Source organism: Trachymyrmex septentrionalis, unplaced genomic scaffold, assembly GCF_001594115.1.
Source record: "Trachymyrmex septentrionalis isolate Tsep2-gDNA-1 unplaced genomic scaffold, Tsep1.0 scaffold16, whole genome shotgun sequence".
In the NCBI taxonomy this organism is placed as follows: Eukaryota; Metazoa; Arthropoda; class Insecta; order Hymenoptera; family Formicidae; genus Trachymyrmex; species Trachymyrmex septentrionalis.
The window spans coordinates 2,844,414-2,859,366 of record NW_017304758.1 but is presented as its reverse complement, the minus strand read 5'-3'; the positions used below and the strand labels follow the sequence as shown (position 1 = coordinate 2,859,366).

General features: G+C 29.3%; 1 protein-coding gene across 3 annotated transcripts in view; it reads right to left on the bottom strand.

Moving 5' to 3' along the window:
- LOC108745947 overlaps positions 1 to 13,258 on the bottom strand; it is a 31,249-nt gene extending 17,991 nt beyond the window's left edge. For all 3 annotated transcript variants that reach the window (XM_018482379.1, XM_018482377.1, XM_018482378.1), the window contains exon 1: positions 13,114 to 13,258. The gene's annotated coding sequence lies outside the window, so the exon portion shown is untranslated. The remainder of the gene's footprint in view (positions 1 to 13,113) is intronic.
- Positions 13,259 to 14,953: the final 1,695 nt, after the last annotated feature.

Below are 14,953 nucleotides of genomic sequence, written 5' to 3'. Positions count from 1 at the left end.
TCATAAAAGAACAAATATATGTTATGAGACTTATACATTTCTAATATTTATTCGCGTTACATTTCAAAATAAAAATCGTATATAATATGTATATACAAGTATGTATAATATACTACAAATGTACAATAATTTTATTCAAAAATAACGACAATATTTACGTAATATTTTTATACTTTTGTGTTTTAATATATTAAAATATATATTTCATCATATTCAAACATAAACGTATATAGTAAAATATAAAATATATTAATATATGTTTATGTAATAAAAACATTAAAATATATTAGTTAATTATGTTTATGTAATAAAAACATTAAAATATATTTAATTTAAATATTACTTGAATTATAGAATTTTTATAATAATCAGAGAATGGGTGACCTACATATACTAAAGCTCTCTTCTTTTCTAAATAAGCGTTATTTCTTTACATTCATAACAGTTTTTCAACACTTCATCATAGCAATCTTGAGAAATTGCAACTTTCATTTCTCAGACGTCTTTTTCAATACTATTAAAAATGTTGAAGAGCGCGACAACGATCACTAAAACTAGAGATTCTACGCACTGACTGTAAGTCTTAGCTACAATAGAACGCGCAATAAAACATTATTTGCAATAAAATATCATATAAATCCAGCATTAAGCTGGTCCTATTCTTTAATCGGCAGGAGCATTCTTTTCACAAGAAACGGATGCTTCTCTCATTTCAAGGAGAAAACAAATAGTTCTGTTAAATAATGGAGCTTGAAAAGAACTTTACAATGTTTTAATATAAAGTTCTTGTCAATTCTCTTTTCTTCGAGAGTATATTAAGAATATAGTATAGACTCTAAAAAAATAGTAATTATTATCGCTTTTTAGAATAAAAAAGTTTTAAACATTTCTCAAAATATATTCTTTCATACTTCATATTTTAAAAAAATTTATTTAATATTTGTATTTTTTTATTATAAGTAAAACTGAAACTAAATTAAAAATAATATTTAATACCTTTCTCATATATTTTAGTAACTTCGCAATTTTATGATTTTAGCCGTTGCACTCAACGCATATAAATTAAATTGCATTTATGAAAAGCTGTGTCGATTATATAACTTTATTCACATTTAGCAGTTGATAATACAATATTTGTCAGTAAAATGCAATGCTTTAATGTGGGAATTTCTGAGAATAAATTCAGCGAAGTTTTAGCGAAACCAGTGCGATAAGTCGGCAAAGAGACAGAAACAAATATCGAAGGGTGCGATGGCACGGTGCAGTTCTAGGGTTTAGCACAAAGTTTGCCATGCACACAGCACTTCTGTCACAAACACGATGAATGGTGTTTTGCGGTAAAGTACATTGTTCTGACCCATAGGGAACATACAGCTGTCCAGCAACTTTTATAACTTTAAAGTGTACGGAAATAATAATGTAGTTTTCAAGCAAACTGATTTATCATCATAAATTATTCAATACCGGAAAGGGAAATTGGTTATACAATAATTATACAATAATACCTAAAAATTAAATATCTATAATTCTTTTAATAATCTTCAAGATAAAATACAATTTAATTTTATTTGAATTGATCTCAGAGTCTGTGTGCATTTAATATCTTTAATAATTTTTGTTCTGATTTTACTTATTACAAATGTTAGACGAGAATAAGAGATAATTATTATCTGGTTTCTTGATGTTGATATTGTAAATTGTTAAACACATTAAATACATAATAACAGTTATTTCAGAATTAAACAACATTAAAAGAGAATCATATAGTTACATGTAAAAGTAAAACTGCAGTTTCACAAATACTGAACAAAACGGAATTATTCCGAGTTTCTCAACAGTAATGTAATATGATATAAAGTTGTTATTTCGGGAACAAACGAAGCGCATTGCTTAATACGTTTTATAATGAGATAATTTGTTTCTTTTTATAATTTGCTGAATAACAAGCATGTATCAAATTAAACCTTTTGTAAATTTTTCCTTTTGGCAAAAGTAGTACTAAAAAGTAAAAGAATCTTTAGAATATATAAAAAATATAAGAATGTGTGTATATATCTATAATTATAATTATACTGCATGATTTATAATTATATATCTATAATTATAAATCATGCAGTATTTTTATGTAATAATGTAACATGTATATGCGTATGAATTACATTAAATTATGTGTTACATTAAAACCTTCCATTTTTTGCCTAGGGCGAAACGTATTAACGTGCAAAAAAACAATAAATTTTTTAAACGCATTCTTCAATTTAAATACTATTGAAAATACACTTATTTAAGAACTGGAAAGGATACGGGCAGTAGGAGTCAAGCGCAGAAGACGTCGCGCAAATAATATATCTATGAAATGTGAAACTTCTTTATTCGCTAAAGCGCGTTTTAATAGTATTTAAATTGAAGAATGCGATTAAAAAATCTATTGTTTTTTTGGAGTCTTGGTTAGTTTAATTTGTAATACACACTTATTTAAGCTTTATTCGCGTTTTTAAAAGTTCTTGATTTAATTTTAGGTGTCATATTAAGTAACTAATATTATTAATTAAAACTCGTAGAAAAGCACCCATCTGTTTCCATTCTCCGAAACGTTGAATAAAACTCTAGTGAAGTTTATTGAATTTAATTAACCCTTTATCATTTGCGTGTACAGAACACCCCAGGCTATAAATTCGTTAAATATGTGAATGATATTTATGCCCATTATACTCAACGTAAATTGTTTTACAATCAAAGAATGATCTTTATATAAAAAATGTATAAAACATTATATATCAATCTTTATTTAATTGTAAATCATTAAAGAGAACAATAAAAATTGAAATATAATATTAAAATGTCTGAAACATCCAACACGAGGAACTACATTTAAAATTAAAATCACGCGAGTGGTTAATACAAGTTTGACTTTATACACAAATTATTTCATATGATATTGGATTTTATATTTTTCCGAGAAATGTAATACGGATTTTCATATTCCCTATGGATAAAAATCGCAAGGAGAATCGCGTTGATAAAATAATGTGACATTGTGATTACCTTTATATCGTTATATCATCGGTTTATTTACGAACAGAAAGAGATAATATATGATCAGAGAAACAATGGCTGTATTCACCAGAAAAAGCAACTTTGCAAAATTCTTTGCTGTAAAATTCTTTAATACGATTGGTCTTGTTCTTAGTTCCTCATTGGATTTAAATGTATAAACCAATCATATTCAAGAATTTTACAACAGTCGCAAAGCTGCTTTTTTTTGCAGAATGTAGCCATTTCATCCTTCTGTTCAGTTTCAAAAAGGAAGCCACACAGGAAATGGCTATTCCGCGAAGGAAAAGGAGCTTGCAGGAAGCATTTGAAGATGAAACAGTGCTTATATGTACTCATAATTCTTCCCCTATCATTTATTCAGCTGGTTAACGGAAAATCCACGAAACTATAAAATAAGGTCACAGTCTTTCAATGGAAGTGTCTCTTCACATCATCTTCCACCTCTTGTAACACGTTTTCGCGAAAATGATTTTATCATGAACTACTCCAATTCAATTTACCGACAGAATATCACCAAAGACATTTGCGAAAGATAGATTTTCTATTTTTTTCTAAATAATGTATGAAATATGTAAATACATATTTTTTAATTACATTCGCATTATTTCCAAAAGAGTATGTATATATAAAAGTTGTCAAAAGCATATATTATTTGTAAAAGAAAAATATTAAGAAGAAAATAAATTTCAACAATATAGCATTATTTTTGTAATAACAAATTTATAATGACGTTATACTTTTATTAGTAATGATAATGGTAACGTAGTTACATTATTTTATTAACATTAACAAATATAATCGTTACTTTTTATCGTTATTTTGTACATACACGTACAATATATGTGTATAAAAGTGTATAAGCAAATTTCAAAAGAGAAGGGAGTGTTATACTCGACCATGCTGCGAGTAACAAAAATAACGAGATACGTGTTGCGAATAATAATAACATTAAGGACAGCTAACTTATTTTTTGCAATAGCAACTAGAGGAGGGTCGAGAAATTGCGAACACGAGGTAAATACGAACGACTATTGTAGTAAGAGTAGTTCCCGGTGAAAAATGACAATAGGATCGACATCAAATCGATGTCGATTCAACGTCGAAATCATCAAATTCAATGTCAAAATTATCAAATTCGATGTCGATTCGATATCGATTCCATTGTCATTTCTCACTGGGTTATATTAGAGTACAACTTATTTTTTCAGTGATAGTCTGATGTACGCTTATAGTGCCGTATTACAACATATGATTGTAGAACGCACACGCCGTTTAAGGTAAACACTAATGTCTTAGACCCAATTACACCAACGTTACTTTAATTCTAAGCGAAGCTTAAAACTCCCCTCTCCTTTTCTGTCGGTTTCAAAAAAAGAAAAAAAAAGTTAAGCTTTGCTTAAAGTCAAATTAATATTCGCATTGGTATTTTCGATAATTTTGATTTAGAAGAAAATAGAAAAATTGTGAATATCTAAGGGAAAAGTTGCATAAAGCCAATAATTAATTTATCAGTTACAGAGGCTTTTATTGAAAGGACATTTGATTTAAATTACAATAATTAACATTTATATATTAATATAAATTATAATTTTTAACAAAATACAAAATCGTTTCGATACTGATTCGTGTGGCGACAGCAAGAATTTTGTTTCTTGTTTAAACTTGCAATTCATATTGACAGAATATAAATTATTGTAATTTAAAGCCAAATAATTTTTATCTAAAGTATCTTTTTAATAAAACTTCTATTTATTAATAATTAATCATCGATTTCATTTAAGGTTTATGTTTTCCTTGGATTATTATTTGCAAATTATCTCATTTTCCCCTAATGATAGTAAGTTATTTTTTTAATGAGTAACGAGTAACAGTAAGAAGTTATTTTATAAAAATTTTAACTTTTATAACTCTGGTAACAATATTGAAAAAGCCAAGCTTGCTTTTAACAAGAAATATCTATAACAAGTAACACTGACTTTCAAAATAAGAACTGAATTCAACGAAGAGACCTAAGATACGTCTACAAATACATCTACGTATTGTTGCATTAGCTTTCTAATGTATGTATAGTTTCTCAGTCTTTTCATGGAAATGCCCATTGAAATTCCACATCGCCTTGAAGGAAACATCAATATTTGCATCAATTCTATTCTCGCTTTTCAGATTTGCAATCCTACGTGCACCGACGAATCTTACGTTTCACTGACGTTTTCAGTAACATTTTGATTGCACGATGTTTTGCTTTCTTTTACCGTTTCTCGTATTTGTGGTACATATGCATACTGTTTGTGCCAAAATCACGTTGCTGAACTACAAAATTGATCTTCGTCGAAAGCTAACAAAAATACTCAGGAAATTCAAGTCTGCTTTATCGGATGATCTCCGAGGTATATCGTCACTATATCGTCAGCAGCATGTCGAAAGATCGATACTGCTGAAGCTGCGACGAAATTGCGGAACTCGCTTAGATGCAAATCTTTCAATTGCACATTCGTTAGCATTTCTGCATAATTAGTCGGTTGGATTAATTTCACGGGATGATCGATACATTTAATAAGCTTTTTAACCAAAAGAAAAATTTGATGTAGTAAATTCTTTCTACTCAATCGGGGATTGCAGAGATCTTTTTTATAGATACCTATCATTTATGGTTATAAATAAAAATAGAGTTTTTATTCAAAAATCGATGCAACCTATTGAGAACTCGTGGAGCGAAACTCTATAAATGTGCAATATAATGAACGATTAATGGTTATCCAACATCAGCGAAGTGCAAAAAATTACGGATACTATCAGGGGGAAAATTACGCTGTATTTAAGGCAAGTAGCTTTTTTTATTGGAGACAGAGAGACAAAGAGAGAGAGAGAGAGAGAGAGAGAGAGAGAGAGAGAGAGAGAACGAAGAAAATCGTGGTAGACAGTAATTGATGGAAACGGATTACGCTTGGGTTACTCTGAATTTTTTCGGAAAGTCAGACTTTTTTTCCTAGCTACATTTTATTTACCATTATAAATTCATTCTTAATAATACAATAAAAAAGAACTTAAAAAAAAATAATTTTAATTTATCGAATACATATAATACCTATTATTAAATTAACATTCACCAAATACGGTCACAATTAATAGAATTCTATTTACATTTGTGTTCGTAATTAAATCATTGTAATCAAAGCTAACGCGACAAGTCTTTGCGAACATGTCAAGGGAGAATCGATACCAGGAAATCTACCGTTGATGTGGAATTTATGGGATCTCGCAAGTTAATCCATGCTCTCTCGAAGATAACGAAAATGAATATATAACTAGACCCGGTCGAAGAAGATATACCTAACCTGGATCTTGTGATGATTGAATTTGTGATTTGGCATTTCATGCAATCTCTCTTAGAATTGAACGGGTCTATAATTATAAACGGGGTTTGCGCGAGTAATTCGTTGCGAGGAAATGAATCGAGGCATTAATTACGGCATGAATTTCCAAAGTTGCAATAAGGATCAAATAGATTATAAATGTTATAAATTTTTGCTGGCTTTATTTTATTGCAACGATAGTTTTAATAGCACATAGGTTCATATTTACATCTCACTTTTAGCAATAAATGCGCATTTTTTTTTTGTAAAATCAGTATTGTAATGTAAACTATATATGTGCGCTATTAAATGCGCGCATTCATCGATAGAAATGAAGCGTAAATATGGACCTTTATGTTTGCGTTAATAACTGTAGCAAAGAGTTTGTTTTTCATTCTTCCATTTCACGATAAAAGCATAATATGGGTTGAAACACGAGATTGAACACATTGATTATATATCTCTATACGTTACTTGGCCAAGCAACAAGAGCTAATAATAGTAGCCCTTCTTATAAAGGAAAAGGTTAGAAGGTTTGAAAAACAGACAAAATTAAATCCTTACGATTCATTATAATGTACAAGACATTAAAACCATCAAACTCATCGATAATGAATTTAAATAAAAACGATAACAACATAAATTTATCACGATCCTTTACCTTCTCCTTTTTCACTTGTTATCATTAGAGTTGTTCTGAAAACTTCGCTTATCAAAACGAAGTTTCATCCTATCCATTTGCATAAAGCTGCGTCTAAGTTTTTCATGACTTAAGTCTTTTTTCCCCAAGCCGTATATTTCGTATATTTCATAAAACTTTCAACAAAAATTAATAATAAAATTGCATTTTAAAAAAGCACTAATATAACAAATTTACTCGCGATTAATCTTGAGCAAAAACAGTCAATATTAATAATTTGAGATTTGTGTGGACAGTTCTTAATATTGTATTTTCTTTCAGTGATATTGAGAAATAATGACTAAAAGGTATGCATTATTTAATTTTCAGATCAGAAAATTTCACTCTTAATATTATCACAACGTTGCACCGGCCAAACAAATATCGTTATCTTCCGAGACACTAACAAACTTGTTACGAGAAAATGCACTTTTAGTGGTTTCTACTTTACTTCCACCTTTTTACTTGGGGATACCATTAACGAATTTGAAGCGACGTGAAACATGCGGTTTCTTTAGAATTTGTGACTTAGCCTTCATCGAACAGCGGGTGACCCCCTAGTTCGAAAAATGCAAGTCGATGCGTCAATAATTCTATAAAACTCGTTATATTCGCCACATAGGAAGAAAAGCGAAAACATTTTATCCTCGAGTCACAAAACTCCAACGACAATATTTTCTCGTAGAGACAACTTCTCGTTTGACAAAAGGATGTAATACGATGAAAATGTCTTCCATTTTTATCCACTCTAGAGTAACGTGAATCCATTCTTCTCTATTTAATATATATAAACGTTGCTATCAGAAAAGATTCAAAAGAATAAGTGAAATTAATGTCTGCGCAACTGATAGAATTATTTTCACTTTCACGGTGCAACCTTATTAAATTCCGACATGAAATAAGACTAACTTTTCGAACAAGTGCAAGAATATAAAGGTCGGCAGCACGTTCGATCATAGATATGTGCTTCACCTCCATGTAAACAATCAATTGCGATATTTATTATTTCGAGGTAATCGATCGAAGATATGATCGCCCAAGTTGGCATCGAAAGAGAAGGCGCCGTCGATGTAATAAATCGAATATTTATGACAATTCAATTTAATACGTGCACATTTTCATGTATTTAGTAATATTCTCTGTGACAATCTGATATAGATTTTTCAGAAGTAGGGAGATTAAAAAATTATTACTTAAAAATATTTGTAAACTGAAAAGTTTTGTAAGTAATTATTAATTTATATTTTTAGAGATAATTAAAAATTTTTTTTAATTTGGGATTATATATATTATAACTCCAGAATATATCTGTTATTATAACAAAATATGCGGAAAATTAATTGCGATGCAACCATTCGAAGAAATTCTCACAATTTACAATTTTTGGTGCAACGAAAATGTAAATGTACAATCAATGGAAAATAAACTTTTCAATAATGAATAAATCTTTCAAAGAGAGAGGCAGATTAAAAAATTATTGCCTAAAAATATTTGTGAACTGAAAAATTTATAAATAATTATTTCTACTTTTATATTTGTTATAATTCTTGTTTAAATTAGATGTAAATAACAAAATAACACTTTAGATCAATAGTATTTGATATCACGACGACTTCAAAAATCTCTAATTCACCAAAGTCTCGGCATAAACTGTCTGCTTTTAATGCAATTTAATTTCCGAGCAATTTCACCAATGTGATCGCCGATAGATTGGTAGAAATTAATTTCTGGATATAATAAGATAGAGCTTGAGAATATTATGTGTATATATGACTACTGTAACTTCAGAATACGTAATTATGACATATGTAATATCTATCATTACAATGAGATATGCGGAAAATTAGTTACGGAATATAAAACCACTTGCAGTTTTCAATTTTGAAACAAGTGTATTTTGATCAACGGTAAAATGATATGTATGTATAGATGGTTCAAAGATAGACAAATTAAAAAATGATTTTCAAGAAATATTTACAGCCTAAACTTTATATAATTTCTGTAAGTATTTATTTTTATTTCAATTCTCTTTAAATTAGATAGAAATAATGAAAACAAAGTATATTTAAGATTAGTATTCAATATCACAAAGGTTTTAAAAATCTTTAATTGACTGAGATTTTTGATCGATATAAATTCCATGCTTTTAAATATAATTTAATTTTTGAGCCGATTTCATCGACATAATCTCCGATAGAAACTGATTTCAGATAATATCAAGTGGATCTTAAGAAAATTATGACTATTGCGACTTTGAAATATGTATACGATAAAATATGCAAAAAATTAATTGCAATATGAAATTACTTGAAAAAAATATTCATAATTTTCAGTACATTTTCTCGATACAACAAAAATGTAAACTTACATTTTACTCTAATGTTTGCAATTGTATTAATGCGAATATATCGATTAAGTATCAGTTTTGCAGCATCACAAAATCTGAACTCTATTAAAATAAGAATGGTTTCAACCCTTGCCTGAAACCCTTATTTCCCCGGAAAAATCGAACGTTTCTACGTCATCAGTCATAGTAGCCGGGCTCATAACATTGTCTCTTTCAACGGCTAATCGAAAGTGACCGGCGCTGTGTCTGTTCCGCGAAATTGCGGTTGAAGTCTATTTTTTATGAGATATAGGGTTCAATATCTCTTCGCTTAGAGACCGATGAAGTTCCGCATGCGTCGTGAAGTTTCACACTGGCGAATTCCCTGTAGAACGCCGCGCTTTAAAGTTATTAACAACGACTCAGATCCCACAAAGGGACTTCGGTATCAAAGTGAAATAGATACAGGTACATTTCACCCATGAACGACCGCACGAAAGAGACGAGGGAAAAATTCATCTAATGCCGCGATTACACGAAATATCGGCTTTATTTTTCTTTTACTCTACGAGCCTTCATGTATTAGAAGCAAACATATTTACTATTCTCTATATTTACTTTATATTCTCTCGAAACAATTTGTAGCACAAAAATTCTTTTATTTAAATTTTTAATATTATTTTGTAATTTGCCTCTGTAGCTTTCGCATCCCCGGGAGATATACATCCTTTCGTTTGCTCGTGTATAGAAATTCAGGCCAATCGATGGGTCACAAGACCCTTAGGGTTTCACCGGTTAGGTTCGTTAATCTCAATCGAGGACCAGAATCACCACAAAGGATAGCGTGTATCGAATATCCTGCGTCCATCTACGTTGCATCAAGTTTCCCCAATAGTGCATCGAAATATCTCACTCATATCTGCTGTTAATAAACTGAATTATTTACTTAAATTTCAAACTAATCTAATTTTAATAGTATCTAAACTTGAGAATTAGAAAATCTTAAATCTTAGAATCTTAAAACATTAAACTATAAAATTGCTTAAATAATAGCGATTTCCTTTAACATTTCTATTAGAAAAGAATATCTTCAATTTTACAATAAATGATGTTTAGTGCTTTCCTAACTTAACTAATTATACGACATTAACTGTCATAAATTGTTTCAAACTGTTAGTAATTTTATCGTCCTGATAGACAAGAGTATAATTACAAATATTGAAGAACTCAAAGAGTTTGGACCACATAAATAAGGAGAAAGTTAGCCTTTGTCGAAGGGATCCTGAATAGTCGCATGATGGAAACCTAGAGAAACACGGTGAACGTACAAAGGAAAAGTTTTCATTTGCTTAATTCTTTCCGCTTACGTTGAATTCGAGTCAATGTTATCTGACCCATTTTAAAAAAGCAATTTTGTGTTTCGATAGAAAACGAAGTTTTTATCATTGTAATATCACCAGGGATTATACCAGTCGAAAATATTCGTTTGCTTCTCCCCCTCAGTTTGCAAATATTCTGTCGAAAAAATCGAGAAACCAAAATTGCTTCGTTAAAGATTCTGTTTTGTGCGTATTGTGTTCTGCGTATCGTTCATTACATTTTAACAGTATGGAAAGTAATAAATGTATTACTACTATATAAATGTATTTATGCATCACACGAATTGTAGTCACGCGTGAATAAAAACTTCCCGATTAATTTAACTAATTATAGTTTGCGAGACAATATCGATACATTTTAATGCCATTTTATTTCTGTGCCGTAGTTTATTATGCAAATTTTCCACCCATTTATTAACTCATTTAAATAATTTTAATAAAGGGATTGAATAGCTTACTGTAAATCGACATTATGTGCCATGATTTATTAATCCATAATTTATGTAATAACGTAAAAATATAACGTATTATGAATATTTTTACATTTTAATATATAATAAAACAAATAACAAAACACGAATGTATATAAATTTGCATTACAGTTTTTAAATGTTAATAGTCCAAAAAAAATTCGAAGATTTCTTCTAAGAAAATGCAGTTGTATGGCAACGCGTTGTTTCAAGCGTAACAGTTAGTTGGTTCAGTTCATTATGAAAGGTTTCCGACTGTTTAAAATTTCAGCTTTCGAGATAAACCGCAGTCGTCCCGAGAGCCCATGAGCTCAGATACTGCGCTTCTAAGAGGAGTAAATCGCGCTCTATTTCCGAAAGTAAAAATCGTCCTGCATTAGAAAACTTTTAACTGAGATACAATCTTCCGTCTGCTAAGAAATTTACAAAACTTGAAAATAAATGCAAACTTGCTCGCAACAATTTGTATATATTTAGTAAGTTATTATATGAATTTTTACTTGATACGTAAGAGTCTCATTTTCCTAATTGAACATAATTTTGTGAGAATTTCTCACTACAAATTATACAAACTGTTTTTAAAATTTCAACTGTGCGTGTCTAATTAAAAGATTAAACTTGGAAGATAAAACATTTAATAAATAAGACATGCCTACTTTAATTTTGTCTATTATGTATGACTTTTTGTATGTACAACTTCGCGTCACGTTCATATAATTTTTTCCGTGATGAAGATGGCAACAAGATATAGCAAATTATATGTACATGTACATATATATATATATATACACATACATACACACACGCGCGCGCGCGCGCACACACACACACACAATTTCCATATGAATTTCATATTTATTCAAATATTCTAAATGTAAAATATATACATATAAATATATGTACGCAAATGCATGTGGAATATTTAATGTATATGTATAATAAAACCATACTTTCAAAGCACTATTTCGCGAAGAAAATAAAAACTCGAAGAACGAAACTGTTACAAAGAGCATTCCAAATTAGAAATAATCCATATTGAAATAAAGAGTATATAGTACAATTCCACTTTCTTGTAGACTTCCTATATCAATCCACGAGAAGTTTCGCAATGTAGAATGTCGTCGTTGTCAGGTGAGCATCGATGTATATTGCATTATTCAATACAGTAACCAAGTATCATCGGACATTGAAACTGCATTCCTAGGTAGATATTAGATTCCAAATGTGGACTCTATATTTCGCAATATCGACCGTATATCTACTTTCACGGTGTTTTCGCCTTTAAAATTAATAACGTACTTATTTAAAAAAATAATAAGTTAATCTTATAATCAATTTACTTCAAATTAATCTTACAATCAATTTACAACTTTAAGATCCAGTTTTATGTAAGATTAACTTTATTCTCGGTTTAACTAACTGTTTACCTTTTTCTAATCCTTATTGTTAGAAAAGATAAAAACATATTGAGATTAAATTGAACATATTGAGGTTAAAGTTAATAACAAGATAAGATGTAGATTAACTTCAATCTCAATTTATTCTTCATCCTTTTATAATTCTTACAACTAGAAAAAAATAAAGAATGAATTAAAACAAGAAGATTAAAATTAAACTGCATTGATAAAAACGGATATAAATCACAAATTGAGCTCAAATCGATTGATAAAAGAAATTTGAATGAAAATTGCGACAATTGACACAATTACTTTCGTTGAACACATATATCATATAACTATATTGTTTTTTCCGCTACCTACTTTTATATTTGTTATCTGTAAGTACACAAGTAGAATTTTTAATCATATAATACGACAGTTTTGACGAAAATTTCGACAGAGACATTTACCTTTGGCGATATGATCTTGAAAATGCACCTTGAATTATGAGGAATTCAGATATTTCTTCTTTCTTTTTCTTTTTTTTTTTACTAATTTTTTTATACAACCGAGAAGAAAGGACCGACAACGGAATGCGATCCTTACCCGCGAAAGCTCACCACGTGACTGACGGGAATAGGTGTATCCATCGCTGCCGGGAAAAGCCAAACAGAAATCTTCTCACCGCGCAGACTCGTTGGCGGATGGAGTACATCAAGATAAAGTGAGACACGCGTGTTTTTGGATTTATCTATCTTAGATATTCATAGACCTTCCTTATTTTAGACCGCCTTAATGTCTTAAGATGCTAATACAGCCCCATGATTAGCTTATGACATCTTAAGACTCAATTACTTAAGACATCCTCAAATATAAGAATCGACTATAAATACCGGCCTTAGTTATGTCACATCTCAAATTTTTTATTTAAATTGATTTTAGAAAGCCAAAGAAAATGCAAAGCAACACAGACTCTCTTAATGGCGATTTTTACATTACTTCCGAAAGAGAAAAAGATAAAACGCCGATTTATTTTATTATTTTAGAAAAAACATGAAATGCTCACTTTCGAAAATTGTAAAAAAATGTTTGATTAATATAATACAATTATTTAAAGACACTTTGTTGCTATTTTTTATCGCGTTTATATAGCATCAACCTTCTCTTCCGCAGAAAAAATGTTATCTTCTAATGATATCCTGACAATGTTTGTTGAACAATTCGCAATTGTTTTGCAATAAAATTCTTTCTAAAATAATTTAGTTATAGAGAGAGATTTAATATAATATAAAAGATCAAAAATTAAAAGAATAAAAAATGTAACAATTTGTCAATTTTAATTAATATCTACTAGATAATTATGAAAAAAACAATAACACCTGTAAAATGATCTAGATCATAATTTGGGATACAAATTTTATGCATATACTTCACTTTTATATTATAATTTATATGTCGACCTATACTTAATAAACATTTTTAGGTATACGTATAATAAATATAAATAACGAAGTATATTATTATACAAAGACCTTTTGCATGATCATCAGAAGATGATTATAGAAGAGTATTAAAAAAAAAATATGTAGGGAAAAGAAACGGATAGAATAGCGACGGCAAACAGTTATAAAGCACCATCTAGCGTCTACTAACAAGACTTACTTTTTAACCGTCGATAAAAATGTTTCAAAAATCCTTGCTAATAACCGCAAAATGCTGCCTCGCATTACCGCCCTCTAAAGAAATGGATGTTAACTACACAACACTATCCACCTTTTTGTGGTGCTCCTGATGGAAATAGATAGTTGAAATTGTTAAAATAATAAAAATTTCAACGATTTATTTTCGTCAGGAGCACTGCAAAAATATGGATATTATTGGGTAGTCTACTTCTTCAGAGAGAGGGCGGTAGTGCGCGGCAGCATTTTGTGATTACAGGTTTTGGGCCGTCACGTCTTCTCTCAGTAGGTTTCTTTCTGCATTTAGTTACTGGTGATAAAATTGATAACGCGATCTACAAAATATAATCTCGAAAAAAAAAAAAACAATTTTAATAGCAACTTAATATAAAAAAAATAGATTTATTACTTAACATACTTTTTAGCTGAGTTTTATAAGTATCTAAAAATGATTATAAAAACATCCCGAGAAAAAATATTTTTACACAATTAAATAAAATTATATAAAATTATATATAATTATACATGTTTATATATAAATGAACATATTTTATATATAATTCTATATAATTTTATATATAATTATATGTATATAAATATGTATATTTAACTATATACAATTGTATATAAA